Source organism: Homalodisca vitripennis, chromosome 2 (genome assembly GCF_021130785.1).
Source record: "Homalodisca vitripennis isolate AUS2020 chromosome 2, UT_GWSS_2.1, whole genome shotgun sequence".
In the NCBI taxonomy this organism is placed as follows: domain Eukaryota; kingdom Metazoa; phylum Arthropoda; class Insecta; order Hemiptera; family Cicadellidae; genus Homalodisca; species Homalodisca vitripennis.
The window spans coordinates 214098575-214114689 of record NC_060208.1 but is presented as its reverse complement, the minus strand read 5'-3'; the positions used below and the strand labels follow the sequence as shown (position 1 = coordinate 214114689).

Genomic DNA, 16115 nt, shown 5'->3' with positions numbered 1-16115 from the left:
TTTACTGAACAATTATCAAACATTAAAAATGGTCGTTGAATTTCACTACTTGAAAATGTGTACTAGAATGTCGATTAACCGAAACGTGATCAAACGAACGTCGTAATAAAAATGTTTTTCGAGTAAATGTATGTTCAAATTTTTGAATTTATTAATAAAACATGCGTATGAGGAAGTGAAGCACAAAGTAAAACTGTAAGTATTCCAATGAATTTACAGCCGAGACTCATGCTTATTCTCTCTACGTTATTACAAAGGACGAAATTTTGTTTGTAATGTACACGGAACAACATAATTACAAATTACCTTGGCAGCATAAAACCCGGTTAAAAGAGCTAAATTCATACACGAGTTATTAAATCATTAGGTAAAAATACACAGACGGTTGAATGCTGAAAAGATGATAGAACATTTACAGAAACAATTTTAGTCGTTTTGATACAGGGACACTTTCACAAAACTTATCGATTCAATACAGTTACAAATTAGTATTAATGATCGAGTACAATTTAACTTCATATGCGAACTACTCCCATAACAGGTGTTTCATAATCCAATTACGATTTGTGCCTAGGCTTTAAATTTTAGTATCTCGTTCATGTATATAATTAAATAAAGTGAGGGTATATTTAACCATTTTTAATTATGGTTTGTTTTTATAAATGTTGAGTCAGATTAAAATGAAACGGATTTCATGGAAATTATTTTTACTACTAATAAAACTATCATTTTAACTGAAACTGATAAACGAAATTCACCAAAACAAATAATAACACGCTGTACCGGATAATACATTATTGCCCAAGACCAACGTTAACCTAACTGAATTCTTATTCTAGTTTTATTTACACTTAAGACAAAATATATTTAAGGCTCGTCCTTAAATGAGTATACTTTATCACATCGTTAGCAAATTGTAACAAATACGGTCATAGTAAATTAAATAGTCTCATATATTACAACGTCTGTAATATTAGTGAAATATCCACATATAAGTAAGACATGTAGGATATGAAACAACGAAACAGTCTGAACAGATCTAGCACCAAACCACGTCGACTATCAGCTGTCGGGTGGGGGATCACCTGCTGAGGAAGTAGGCCAGCAACACCCCCAGGGGCGTCCAGTCCTTCAGCTCGAGGCGCGCTGCTTCGGCCGCCATGTTGCATAGCTGCGGGCTTTTCTCCTGGAATAAAAATCGAATCTGTTTTTAAATATTTACTCAAAATCGATATGCAAAACATTACTTCCTGTTAGTATAGTTAAAATATACGATATTGCACCACACCACACATGAACTAAATCACTAATATAAATAAAAACATGTTAAAAATCATACACCAATGAAAATATACAAACTGTTAAATTTATAAAAATTACTTTATATACATGAAGAACCTGACGATTATGAAACATTATGGTGTTATAAAGCAGTATTAAATGATATAAAAATAATACTTTTCCAATACAGTCTATTTTTTGGATGAGGCCTTCAGAAACCAAAGGTTTCATCACCTTGGAAGGATGAATTTGTTTAAATTGATGAGGATTTGTTTCCAATTGTACTAAGTCTTTAATTATAGTCCTATATTAAAAAAAATATCAAACAACGATTTTATACCAATTTGAAACTGTATTTATATAAAAGAAATATGAGAACATTCTTTGATAAATATATTCTATTCTAAAAAGTTTTATACAGCTGATAACTGTTTTTAAAGGTCGCGAGTATTTATAATGTGTCAAGGTGTTGGAATTCACACCTGACAATGCAATTACTGATGTATTATTGGAAGTGTCGAACTTCTCTTACTGCAATCGATTTTCCAATAACAGGCGCTTTCCTCTCAATTAAATATATTATAAATATATTTTGGTGTATAAAAAATTATTTTCGTATCATTTTAATTTATACTATAAATATTAGCTCATTTTTTTTAATACACAACACTCTGTAGGAAGTCTTAAACCAATGGATGTGTTATTGTTAATTTAGTACTTTTAATGGTCGATTTATTTACCAACTTAGGAGTAAAAATAAAATTAAATATTTTGATATTGTACATCTTTTTTGTATTTTGGTTTATAAACTTTTTCTCTAATTATTTCAAGAATTTTTTAATAGTACCCCAAGTGTTTCTTTGTTTGTCAAATGTTGAAAACCTTACATAAAGAAACAAAAACACACGAAGTAGGTTTATATGGAGGCCCGAACTGTTTTAGAAATTTTCCCTTTAGTGTGGAGCTAATACATGGTTAAAATTTAGTTTACATTCATCAAACCCTATTACAAAACATATATTATCTTTAGCAGCCGTTGTTTATAAACTGGGTCTCTCAATTCTCTAAAGTAATAAATACCATACACCAAAAATAGTAAATATAACTATCAAAAATAAAATCTATTCAAACTCAAAAAATAAGTTCCTGTTTCAAGAATTGAATAACGGAAGGAATAGTGACAGATGGAGCCACGATGTACTGTGAGTCCTGAAAACATTTACACCCAAAGATGCCAACAAGAAAGTAAAATGCGCAGAACCTTATTTTTAAAGTGACTAATACGGACGATCACCATGACAACGGCACGCCTGCCGATCTTCTCCCACTGCCCTTTCCCCCTTGTTAGGCTTTCTACTAGGCTCACCTATAGCTCATGTAAAAAGCCGACCGTAATTGTGATCATCTTGGTTGTAGCCACATAACAACAGTGCTAAATATCTTTTACAACACATTTACACTTTTACAGCCTAATTAGTCGTAGAATGTTACGAGATATAATTTATTGTATAGATATAATTGACACTAATACAAGCTCTGATTAATGTATTAAATACTTTTATTAACTGCCTAAAGAATGCTAAGGTTTCGCTAATTTATCGATCAAATTAAAAAAAATTTACAAAAAAACAAAGTTATCAATGTGATAACTCCTATTGTTCACATTATACTAAGTATGAACGTTTTTATTTAATTCTTAAGAGGGAAACTCAGGGTCGATTCAATACAAGTAACTCTTTATATAATTTAAATGTCACTTACTTGCATATGGAGTTACTATAAGTTAAAATTTTAAATGTTTAAACCGCTTGAAATTGTAAAAATTTCAATACACATATATATTTTATAAGATGTGCAATGTTAATTAATTAGGTCTACAGTGTTTTTTTCAAATGCTACAGTATACCCTGTACAATAGGTAAAGTTTGTAATTGAAGATTGCAAAATCATGTGACACACTTTCAATTGAAATTCGTTTGAATTATAAAGTTTCGTCGCCAGAGAGACAAAACCCTAATTTAATTAATGCAATTGCTACATGGGAGAGTTACCTTGTTTATGCCCCTGTTAGAGAAACTTTGATTGAATTAATTTAGCAGTTCACTTTGGGAAGGAAGCTCTTGAAGCTAGTTTCACAGGTGATGCAAAGTTTACATACAAGAGACAATTCCATTAGAGCTTTTACTGTCACAGCCGGAGTTGTCACCCCTGATTAATCTGAATACCAAGCACATATATAGTGCATATTAAAAAAAAGTCTGGTATATGAAACGTTAGGGGAGGGGGCCAATTTGGATTTAACATAAATAATTGTATTTAGGAAGTGGTAAAGATTTACTTGCGAAGAATTCATCTTCAAACCTTTCAATTATTATTCATGGTGTAAAATTGATAACTGTTTGTTTATCTAGAGCTATAAACGAGCAACGTTTACTTTAATAATCCAATTATAAACATAAGAATAAACGTCTCAAAGCTAGAGTTTATTTCGGTAGACTGGAAGTGCCACTTTACCATCTCAATACATTGTAGAAACCTCATTACTATTTAAAATTAATAACTGTTTTCAAAAAAATCTAGTTTTTCACCATTATAACATCAGAGATCATTCCTTACAATACCCCATACACCGGTTAAAAATATTCGAGCAGGTTCCTTATTATTCAGCACTTGAAATCTATAATAAATTTTCTCCAAATCTAAAGAGGGAAAATTCCATAAATGAATTTAAAACCTCCTAAATTCTACCTCAGTATCCGGACATACTATGCAGTTGATGAATACTTAAGTGAATAAGAGTTTTTTTTATGGGAACTTACGTATTATTTAATTTTTAGACTAAGTTCACTAAGCTTTGCTAATCTATAACTATTTCTTGATTTGTTTATTTTAGTATATTTTAAGTGTTGACAATTCACATGTTTATCCTTAGCTATTCAGAAAATTATAAACCTACGTGAAGCTTATAATAAATACATATTATGATCCATGCAAACATTCCATATGACTGTAACCAGTTTGATTATAAAGTTATTTACTTTGGAATTGTCTCGTTGTAACCACTGTTACCCAAAAGCGCAATGTAAATGCTCACGTAAATCCCAGAAAGTGATATGTAGCATCATCGAATTCGATGTTGCCTATACACAAATTAATATTTCAGCAAAATTTCGTCTGCAGGACTGTTCTTTCTTGAGATATCGTGTAGGCAGACAGGTATAAATGCTTTCCAGTTCCTTCACTAACGCTCAGCTATATCCTAGGGAGTAATATGTATCATGATCGAACTCGATGTTGCCTATGTGTAAATGAAGCTTTCAGCAAAATTTTGTCTGCAGATCGGTTTATTTTTTAGACTCGTGCAGACAGACTGATAGAAAAGATTCCCAGTTCCTTCGTTACCTCTTAGCCAATTAACGCTTATTAAGTATAAAATCTGCCTTCTCAGTAGATATTTTTCATTATTCACCCCAGGCAATGTAGCGTTATTATAAAAATACATATGTATAATTTTCATCGGCGTATCTCATGAGTTTCCCGTGAGACACACCAAATAATATGTATGAGCTGATTATTAATAGTTTATTAATAGACCTTGTTAAGGTCTCTCATATATTTTATATTATTTACAAAGAGTTAATTAAATATTCCATCATATGAGCATATTAGAGAGTTCCTCACAGATTTTTTTCATTTCACATTCCATAAATAATCAAGTAAGCCAATACTTAACAAAACAAGAATAATCCCTAAAGTTTAAAAATTTTTAATATTATTTACACCAAGAGACACTGAAGTGGTTGTTTTCGATGTGAATCGAACGAGCGAGGCAAAGTCAAGGTTGGAAATACAATTAAGCTTCAAATGGAAACTTCTACTCCGTGTGATGAACACAGTTTTTATCACAAGAAAACAAAATGTAAATGTATACGTTTTGTTTATTATTACTTAATAAGAAGAGTAACTCAAAATGACCATACTATAAATCTATAAAACCTATTTCCACTGAAATAGTAATTAAAAATGGTTTCATCATTCTATACAGTAATGAACTACTTTCCAGTACAGCTGAGTTTTGCGTGGCCATTGTTTCCATCGGAGCTAAGTCAGATGATTTTTCATCTCCCAAACAATACTTTACATATGAACAATTGAAATTCCCGTATTTTTTTGAAAAGTCTAAGTTCCAAAAGCTGATTTTACACCAAAATGAATTATAAAGTAGTGTTACGTTTCCTTATGGAAGAATGATTAATGGTGTATGAATTATCCGATAATCATTTAAGATGTCTAGTTATTTTCATCATGGCTCAATAGCATTTTTCACATTCGGCTTTGCCTCGCGCGTAAATGCAGTGGTTTTGCAGTTTTTATTTGAAATTTTTTGCAATTATGCAATACAAAGAAGGTTATAAATTCCGCTTGACTGAATAAAATTCTCGCTTTTACCAGAATTACTCAAATACTATTGAATAAAGAGGAGTTTGTTTATTATAAATGGGAAGGAAAAATAAACCACTTATAGAGTAGTAAAAGTAAGGAGTTCACGGCCATCACTATTGATAATATTGAGAGCGATTGTTTATTGCTACTCAGTATTTGTCAAGTTAGAAACGATTAAAAGTCGGAAAGGTATTTATAATTGTGCCAAATAAATAACGAAGTTTCTGGTTTCGTACGTCTGTTTTTCATTGTTAATCATTTTCAGGAAGTTTCTTTATTTTGTATCAGCTGTGATTTTTTTTTTTCAATTTAAATTGTGTGTAATAATCGCCTCTTGAGTAAACTCGATTGGTTTCACGTTACGCGTAGTTTGCATAATTTCCTAATTTTTCTTCTTTATTTTGCAATCTTTTTCGCAAGTAGTGTATGCGAGGTAGAAGTACGCCAAACCACATGTCGTGTAACAGGCTTCACTTAGGTTGAATTTAAAACTTTGTCTAAAGCTAAATGTGTCTAAACACGATATAAGTTCATACAATTGTCTATATACACATTTATTTATTCAGCAACTTGCTCGATGCCATCATGCCGAGAGGAATTTGGCACAGGTTTGCCCTTATGACGTTCTAAGGATGCCCTATTTTGGCCTTTCATATCTCTTTTTGACCTAGGGCATACGCTTTTGGGGGGGATGTGCAGGATCAAATTCAACAGAGTTTTCAGATTTCAGAAGAAATTCATTAGAATCATGTGCAAACTGAAACCAAGAGAGTCGTGCCATGATGCTTCCAGATAGCATGGTTTTTTACTTTACCCTGCCTCTTTATCTTGGATGTAGCTCTGTATTGCCGATTCCAATGTGACTTAGTGCGGGGCAGAGACGTTCACAGGTATAATACTAGAGGGGAGGACAGGTACAGGATGCAACAACATAGAACACTGGCATGTGAACAACTTCCTTCACAAGCTGGTGTCAGATTAATTATTAATCTGCCCGAGAGCATAAAAAGTGTCAACTACCCAACCCTGTTTAAAGCTCTATTAAAGGACGTTTTAGTGTCTGAAGTGTTTTACTCTGTAGACGAGTTCATGTTACGCCGCTGGAACTACTAACTTAGTACCGATACTGAAGCCATGTATAAATGAGAGAGAGAATGTAATTTAATATATGCATGCGTAAAATAAATGAACATTATAATAGTAAACTGCAAGCATTTAGCTTTATTTACTGACGTTTGCAAATGCAATGTAAAATTGATTGAAAGCAATAAAAATATGATTATTGATTATTATCATGACTACGTATTAAATGGCCGTGAGTGATCATCAATCTCGATTTTACTATTTCAGACCTGATGCTTCGCGTAAAATTTCAAGTACAGAGGTCTGTTAGTTTTCATGATAGTGTGCGGATAAAACAAAATCCTGAAGCTACGCAATATGTTAACCATCACTGGATTAGACAAACAAAATTCCTCTTTATTATTATTGATACATTTTATAGTCCAGTTGTTAAATAAATAAATTGCTGAGATTGTGAGACCCACCTAATTACGTCTCCGACCTATCAAACTCTGAAAATCGCAGCGTGGAAACATTGACATGATTTTTGCTTAAATAAGTTAAAGTAATGCTTGTCTTAAGACTTATTTTCCTTTACTTTAACTACTACGTTCCTCTAATCGACAAACTTACTTTATAAACATATTATAACGCTTACTGGAATACTAAATTTAATGTAATAAACGTGTGGCTACTAAATTGGCAGTTTATGATTATTGGTAACTTCAATTTATTCTTTTAAGATTTTAATTCAAATCGAGTTACAAATATTTGAAACTATAAATTAATATGTAATATATACGGATCTAATGTGCAATACTTGAGCACATATTTACAAGTAAGCTTAAAAAGAGTTTTGAATATTTTAAGGAGTATTTTCAACGTGGTTCTTTTGGTGCGAGGAGTGCAGGTATATTTATAATTTAAAAATACTATAACAATGTCCACTTTATTTTTAAGGCGAATTTATTAAATATTGGGTTTATTAATTAAATAAATGACTAACTTCCCTTGTGAGCTTGGAGTTTTGAGACAATACGCTAACGGAAATGGCGCAGGCTACCAAAACACACAAATCCATAAACACTGAAAAGTGAACTGAAAACTTTTATGCAGGACTCGTACAGTTGACTGTATGTAATATTCTTGTAATTGGAAAAGAAACAAAAAATAGTGGATATGTAAGCAAGAAAACAATGCAACAAAAATAGAAGAAAATAATGCGCAGCGAAGATTTCTCAGTGACAACTGCGACGTAGTTTGAATCACGTAAAATGAAATGAAACTAGATTTAAGTATAAAACATTTTTAACAGAAATTAGCTGATACCTCATGTTTAAAATTGGCATAATTGTTGATTGAATGAATGAAAGTTGTAGAGTGATTCCCATTTTTAAACAAATATGTAAATGAAGCTTAAAAATGTGATGATCTTCACCCAAAGTATCACACAGTCGCGTAGCGACAACCGTCATAATATAAAGGTACTGAATGTCGGAAAAAAATAACTACTGACGCAGGCACCATATACCACTAATCGAAACGTTGTGTTTCAGTGTCTTTAATATATAAAATGGCAATTGCCATGTTATTCTTTTATACATTCGATGATAAGGAACTTTAAATAAAGAATTATTGTTACTTTGGGATTATACCAACCACACCAGTATGAAGAACACAAAAATATAAATTTATAGAAACAACATGATAGAACGAAAAAACAACTCTTTAATTACACAATTAGAAACTTACAACGATTATCAATATTGTTAATGTGGTCAGATACCGTTATATGCCCCCAACGCTTAAATTTTTTCAATTAACTTAGAACGTTATAAAACGATGTAGTTGAGTAACGAACTAACATTCTATCAATCAACAAGCATTTCCAGGTATTGTGATCGGTATTGTTGTCGCTGTTATCTTATCCTTCTTAAGAATAAGGGCCCGCGCGGCATCACATGATTATTTAAGTCTTTTGCACGGTACATAATTGTCTTTCTATTAAAACTCAAATTATATTTCTGATCAGCCCCTCTAGAATTTGATATTTTACTGATAGGTACTATCTCGAGGGGTGTTTTTTCTTTCGTGGACATTTTCCCTCGGGGCTGCCCCGCGCTGATGGCCGGAAGCACTCGCATTTTGGGTGGCGGAGTGTGATTAACAATAAAAACAAGTTTTGTGTGTTTTTGTTCAAAAAAGAGTTTAGTTTTTGTTTGGTAATGTTTGTTTTTGTTGAATTTTTGTGTTTGGAGAAATGTAGGGGTAAAACACGGTACAACAAAGCGACGCACCAGCTGAACGGGCGGCGAGACTCTGCAATCACGTTATCTACTAGACCACTCGACTTTGGCCTCTGTCTGAGGATGAAGAGGGGTTTGCGATAAGACAATTCCTGTTTTATATTGACGAAATATTCTTCTACGCTAATCTAGTAATCAGTAGAAGCAAAATGTCAAATAACGATTCATGTCTGGGTGTGGTCGGTATAATCCCAAAGTACCGAATTATTTGTTCTAGATTATTATAATAGTAATTTTAAATCCTGATGACGTCATATAACATAAAATTTAGGTAAAACAGTGATGACGACCAAACTATCTGTCAAATCTTGCCGTGAAACCCACTAAAAACCACATAACTATTTTACAAACACCTGTCCAGAATTTCCAGCGAAATTAATTATCACGATGGACATTTCAAAAAAACACGGAACCAGTGTTTAGAGACGTGGGTGGGAAGCTTGCTTGCCGTAGACACCAATAGGACTGGGATAATTAGCGTTAATAGACTTTAAAGTGTTATATCGCAAGTGGAATACAACTACAAGACTGCAGTATCGCGCTATGCTTATCGTATGGCAGGTGTTATTTTCGAGTTTTTCTTTTCTCTCAAAGAAGTTTAATTCTTTACTGTTTGGTATAGTTTGGTTGAGTTGTTATATTTATTAATAGTAAGTAAACCACTGTACATATTCCAGATTTTCAGTTAATGCTTATGTTCTAGTAAATACACAAGCACTTAGATTTTCTGTTATACTCAGAAATGAGTAGTTTTGACGGTAGATATTGCATTACCTAGAAATAGTTTTAAAAGGCATAAAATTAGGTAAGTATAAAGAACTATACATACATTGAAAACAAATTATCTGTCCTTTAACTCCACCCTGATTAAAAGCCCATAAACCAAGTTTTATAAATGACCTACAGTGCTTCATATCTATGCCTAGCCTATATTTTTAGGGGCGTGTTCGTATTTCATTATAGCGTAGATCCTACTTTATAAAAGGAATGAAATATGCGGAGATAAATTATTCATATTAGTTGATTCTGTTAACGAAACTTACCAGATTAATTATTCTAGTGAATGATAAGTTATCCAAACATTAATATAATATGTTGCTGTATAATTATTAAAAGATGCACAACATATATTTTTTAAGCTATTAAATGATTTAATACATTTTTTCCAGCTATAACGATATTTTAAAGCATTTGCTACTAGTTTATTTTTATAACTTGTGGAAAAGAGAACTTTATATTCATAACTTATCATCTAAGAAAGACACATTATATTTTCTTTTATGTATTAAAAAAGTCTAATGAGCCTAATATACAGGGTGTAAAAAGAGTCCCGCATGGATAATTCCCGAATGGTCTACAAAGAGTTGGGGGGAAATTTTAACGTAAGAATAGCTCAAGATGTACATTATTTTAAAATTGTTAGAACCATCCCCTATTATATTTCAATAGTCAATAATTACCTAAAAATATTTTTAGTCTAGTATTTTATACGTATATTAAGTTTAACTTTCACAACTTGAGACAAGACAAGAATATTAAACCACCTGGAATAGGACCTACACTGTTAATGTTTCAAACTTTAAATCAGCGTAATTGTTTTAAGTGTAAATTATTTCAAGTCGGATTTTCGCACATTACTGTACTAATAGAGGCCTTTAATTCGATGTACTACTCGACCTATCCACTAATTTAAGAGTTCCTTCTGACTCCTAGCAGGTTTTCTCCCTGACATGATTAAAAATGGTAGTTACTTCAAAAAGTAAATTTATAGGTAATGCAAGGCAGTAATGATGTACCAAGTTTAATTGTTTTACCTGTATTTTTTCGGGAATTATTAAGCCCCTGCGGGGATTCTTCCCACCTTGTATATTTATTCGAGTAAAAACCAATACAGCGGAGTATAGGAAGGCCTAACAAGACTTTCGGAAAGAGCACAGCGGACAGACGGGAAGATTCCACTTTTTATTCCGAAATTAAGAGCGGATTTCTTGGACCAAGACGAACCCATGTACCGATTTTCAAGTATCTAACACTTTTTTATGAAGATTTATTAAAACAACCTGATGTTGAGAAAGCCCGTTCGGACCGTTGATAGTATATTATCGGTTATTCCGTAATCTAAGGAGCTTTGGGGAAGCGAGTTTACAGTATCTGTAGGTAGGAACGACTGGCCTGTGACGTAATTGATCGATCGGGCGAACATTCTGTCGGTTGAACACACCATTGAGCACATGGACGTTGATGCTAGCAGGTTTGGCGTTGGACGGCACACAAGTGTAGTTTGCCGCTGTCCGCCTTGTCCGCCGCATTGATGGCCAGAACGCTACTCTTCCGGTCGCTCAGCACGGAGACCCCGCGCTCCTTGTCGTAGTTGATCATGCGGTCGCCGTGGTACCAGAACACGTAGACAGGAGCCTCCGTGCTCTGACGCAGTGTGCAAACCAGGCGCAGCTGGCTGCCGCTCTTGATGTGGAGGTCGGGGGACCCGAGGATGTCAGCTGATGCTTCTGAAACGTCAAAAATAGAATTATTGAAAGAGACAGAAGAGAGGGATCGGATCATTCGGTCACCATGGTGCCAGAACACGTAGACAGGTGACTCCGTGCTCTGACGCAGTGTGGAGACCAGACGCAGCTGGCTGCTGCTCTTCATGTGGAGGTCGGGAGACCCGAGGACATCAGCCAATGGTTCTGAAACGTCACAAATAGAATGTTTGAGTGGGTTAGGTTATGGTGAGCTTGCAGTCACAGTGGTTCCAGAAGAGGTCGAGGAAGCCTCCGTGTTCAGACGCAGCTGGTTGCCGCTCTTGCTGTGGAGGTCGGGAGACTCAAGTACGTCAGCCAATGCTTCTGAAACGTCACAAATGGAATTTTTGAGGAGGGAAGATAGTGAACATAAAGATACCGTAGTACCAGAAGGGGTCAATAGAAGCTTTGGATTTTAGCTGATGCTTCTGAACCAATACAAATAGAGCTGTAGAGTAGTGCAGAACATGGTATGCATGTGTTCACTGGAAGGCGTAGTAGGGACCCTACGTGTTGAGCATATGTTTGATTTCAGATAAGTAAACGCCTGGACTATCCTTTGTGACCGTTCGATTTTTCAACAGATTATTATCAACAACAAATATCAGTAAGAGGCATTTAGAGCAGATCTTCTAACTGTGTTAACCTTACCCTATAGTCACAGTTATAAACTATGTTAGTTCTAGCGTATGCGGGAATATTTATGAAGAATATGTGATGTTTTCTACCGTAATTGTGCAGCTAATATAATTATAATGTTTATCTTTGTCCTAAAAGTCAAATTACAATTTCGTACTTTTGAAATAAAGGATTTTATATTTTACTAGCCAATTTTCTTGATAAAAATCGAATATTTTTATAATAATTTCTGCTTAATATTACACAGTATATTTTATTTATATAGGTATGCAATCATGGAATATCTTTTTATTTATTTCGCGTACAAACACATCCTCGCCTATACAGGAAGTCATACAATTTTGTAATAATCCGGTGTAATTGTTTCCTTTAACACAACACAGTTTAGTAGATAACGAGAAAATACTGTTTCTGTTAGATCCTACAAGTTTTATACGACATCATTAATGCTTTCGTCGAGCTGTTGTCATCTTACACCTCGACGAGGTGTAATAAACTGCTTGGTTTAACTATCACTCTACTAACTGTTATATACCTGTTTTTTTTTTTTTTTTTTTTTTGCGTGAGACATTTAATGGTTAGATATAGCTGTTAGGAAAATATTTTTTCGTATTAATATATAGTTTAATAATATATTATAATTAATAAAACTATTTTCACACCTATTTATACTTTAATTTACGTCAAAAATAATTGTTTTCTACTCAAAGGGCAATGTTTGTAATGGGTGTATTTTTATCCGAGTTTTTAAGAATTTTCAGTTTCATAATTTGAAGTTAGAATCTATTTTACTCCTTATACTTTCATATTTGGCTAGTGCTTTCAATTTACACACATTATACTACTTGAAGTATTATGAATACATAGTTCGTTTAATGGCTTTATAATCGGTATTATACCGAAAGCTTGAAATGTCCACTTAGCTTATTAGGATTGAGCTCATTCAGAAATGTTGCTTCAACTGCTTAGTCATCCATATTGATAACCATTCATTTTAGAAGTTACTATAGTATCAAACTATCAATAAAACATCAAAAATATACTTTGGTAGTGGAGAACCTTGCACAAGTTTAACCCTTTGCTTACAATTTTTGTTAATTTTTTTTAAATATCATATTTCTTTTAATTATATTTTAAGAAAACTATTATGCTTATATGATTTTAATACAATTTCATATAAGATTTTAATGACCTTAATATTAAAGTAGTATAAGTTTAATATGTCATTCCAGTACACTCAATAATACTTATCAAGATATTCAATGCAGAGTCAATAGTACATTATTCAAGTAGTTGTAACTTGGGCAGGAACTTTGAGAAATAGATTATTTGATGCATATGATCCTATGACACATTTTTCTGACTGCTTTATTATGCTAATATATGAGTTGCTAATTGTATGTTTCTTAATAAAACATAAAACACTGAAAGATTTGAAAATCAACTAATAAATAACTATCAGTCAAAAAATACCAGCACAATCACATTTCGTATATAAATGATTACCATTAACCGGTTTACCGTAGGAAATAAATAAATATCAAAATTCTATAAATAACAGCATTACAAGAATATTAAATTTTCATGACAGTTAAAGTAACTTTAATTTTATTATCAATATGTTATTTATTTAATTGTCACTTTATTGGCAACAATAGATTCAATAAATTAATGTTAAAAATAAAAATATAATCATTTACATTACACAAAAATAATATTTCATAGTCTGAGTTGATCATACAATAAAGATCAACTCATATTTACTTATAAAGATTAACTTATATTTATTACTAATTCGCTGTTTTTTTATTACTTATTTTAACACTGTTTGTTATTTAATAATATATGTATACATTATATTAGTGCTATTAATAATTTATACTCCTTTTTAACTTATTACATGTACAAGTGGTGTAATTCCGTTGGAAGAATAAATAAATAAATAAGATCAGCAAAAAAACAAACAAACAAACAAACCATGACGTCATGTTTAGTTAAAAATCGTTTTCGAAATGTAACAACACCAGAATACTTACATTTGAAAGTGTGCAAATGTTATAAAATTATGGATTGAAGATAGCGGCCGGAAATATTAATATTAATAAAAGATAAATTACGGATTCATTTCCCAATCAGAATGTGAATTTCGTGAAGGGATGATTTTGTATTCTGAACATAAAGTGTTGAGCACAAGCAGTAAATACTTTCATATTTCTTATATTGGGATATTTGTTAATCAGCAAGCTATTTTGTTAATCAGACGTATTATTTTGGAAAAGTATAACCTAAGTTTACTTTCAGTTTGAAGCGTTTACATTTACTTTTCATCTTAGGCAATGAACATTTTTCAAAAATGAAAATATAGCCAGTTGTTACAAAAACTTACACCTGTTGTTACATTGAATAATATTGTACTGTACTTTGTTTTTGACGATGGGAGGATCGTGAAGGAAACAGGATTTTTTCAGGACATTTTTCATCGTTAGGGAATTTTTAATTTTTGCCACCATCTTGTTTCTGCCGAGACGATCGCCGTTTAGTTTTTGGCATCGGGTCAGTCGTAGGCGGATGGTTGGCAATTGCAGATCTATTGTGACCTGTATTCTTTAGATCAGTTTAAATAATTATTGCGTTTTATTCGGATTTTTTATTAAGTGCAAGTTTTAGAGGTAGTGAAGTTGACACACAATTTCGCGATTATGATTCCTGCCTTACGCATGTCACAACGCTCTGGTATGATAAGTTTATTTCAAACTAGTTTGTAATTATGTGTTAGCTTAGTCATTTACCTGAAGAAGAGATCAGATTGCAGATCTCGAAACCTAGTGTTTACTGCTTTTTTTGTATCACTGAACGATGGCAAATGTCCAGAAAAGTCCTGCTTCCTCCATTATACTGTAGTTATTCTAATTCCGGTAAATATAACTAAATAGGAGTACTCATCTACGATAATATTTCATCACAATAAAATACGGCAATATTGAAATTTTGATAATGGAAAATAGATTGGCACTATTGTAGGTATATTGACATACACTTAACAAAGCTAACATCAGTTATTTTGCTACTGACCAATCGTAACTGTTTGTCAATTTAAAGTAACGATGAAGCTTGCCAATCGCTTTGAGCACTAAACATAAGTTATACTGGTTGACCTGCTTATAAATGTGAATGATAAAGGGTCAACTATGACTGTGACCTTTACAAATATGTTTGTTGGCCACTCTTGACTGTATCTAAGGGTGAAGCAACAATGAAACTCACCTATGACTTTGAGCTCTACAAATATGCTGGTAGGCGGATGTGTTGACACCTGACACTCATACATTCCTGCATCAGTCTTCTGGACCTTGTGAATCTGGAGGCCCAGTTCTGGAAAACAAAATTATTTTAGGATCCTTGCTTGAGTGAAAGCAAAGCTACAACTTCACTTGATTTAATATCTGTGTGTTTTCCCCCGAGATGTGGGAGATAAATTAAGCTAGTTTAAAAAAAGTATGCTCTCACTTGAAGTTTACATTTGAATATTACAGATATTCTCAACCACAAAAATACTCATCAGCAGCACTCCATTTTTGGTATGTTGTTTTTATTACTTATGGATGATGCCTACTCAAGTCTTCAGAGGTTTTGAATTGCGGGTTTTACCACCAGCTGAAGAACAATTATCTTACTTTATATTTTTCCTTCTTTCTTTTTAGCATATTCTTACATTTTTAGAGACAAAGACTCAAGACTGTCTGCTGGACATCTCAACTTACCATCTTCTGCAGAAGCTTTTTTTCCAGGTTCTAATTTTTATAGGGTTTTAAGGTTTTTTCTCGTATAAAAAAAACAATTAAAAATTTTAAAGTGAAGT

General features: G+C 32.7%; 1 pseudogene; it reads right to left on the bottom strand.

Annotated features, from left to right (window-relative positions):
* The window catches only part of LOC124355989, an 86567-nt pseudogene that overhangs the window by 58171 nt on the left and 12281 nt on the right, over positions 1–16115 (bottom strand).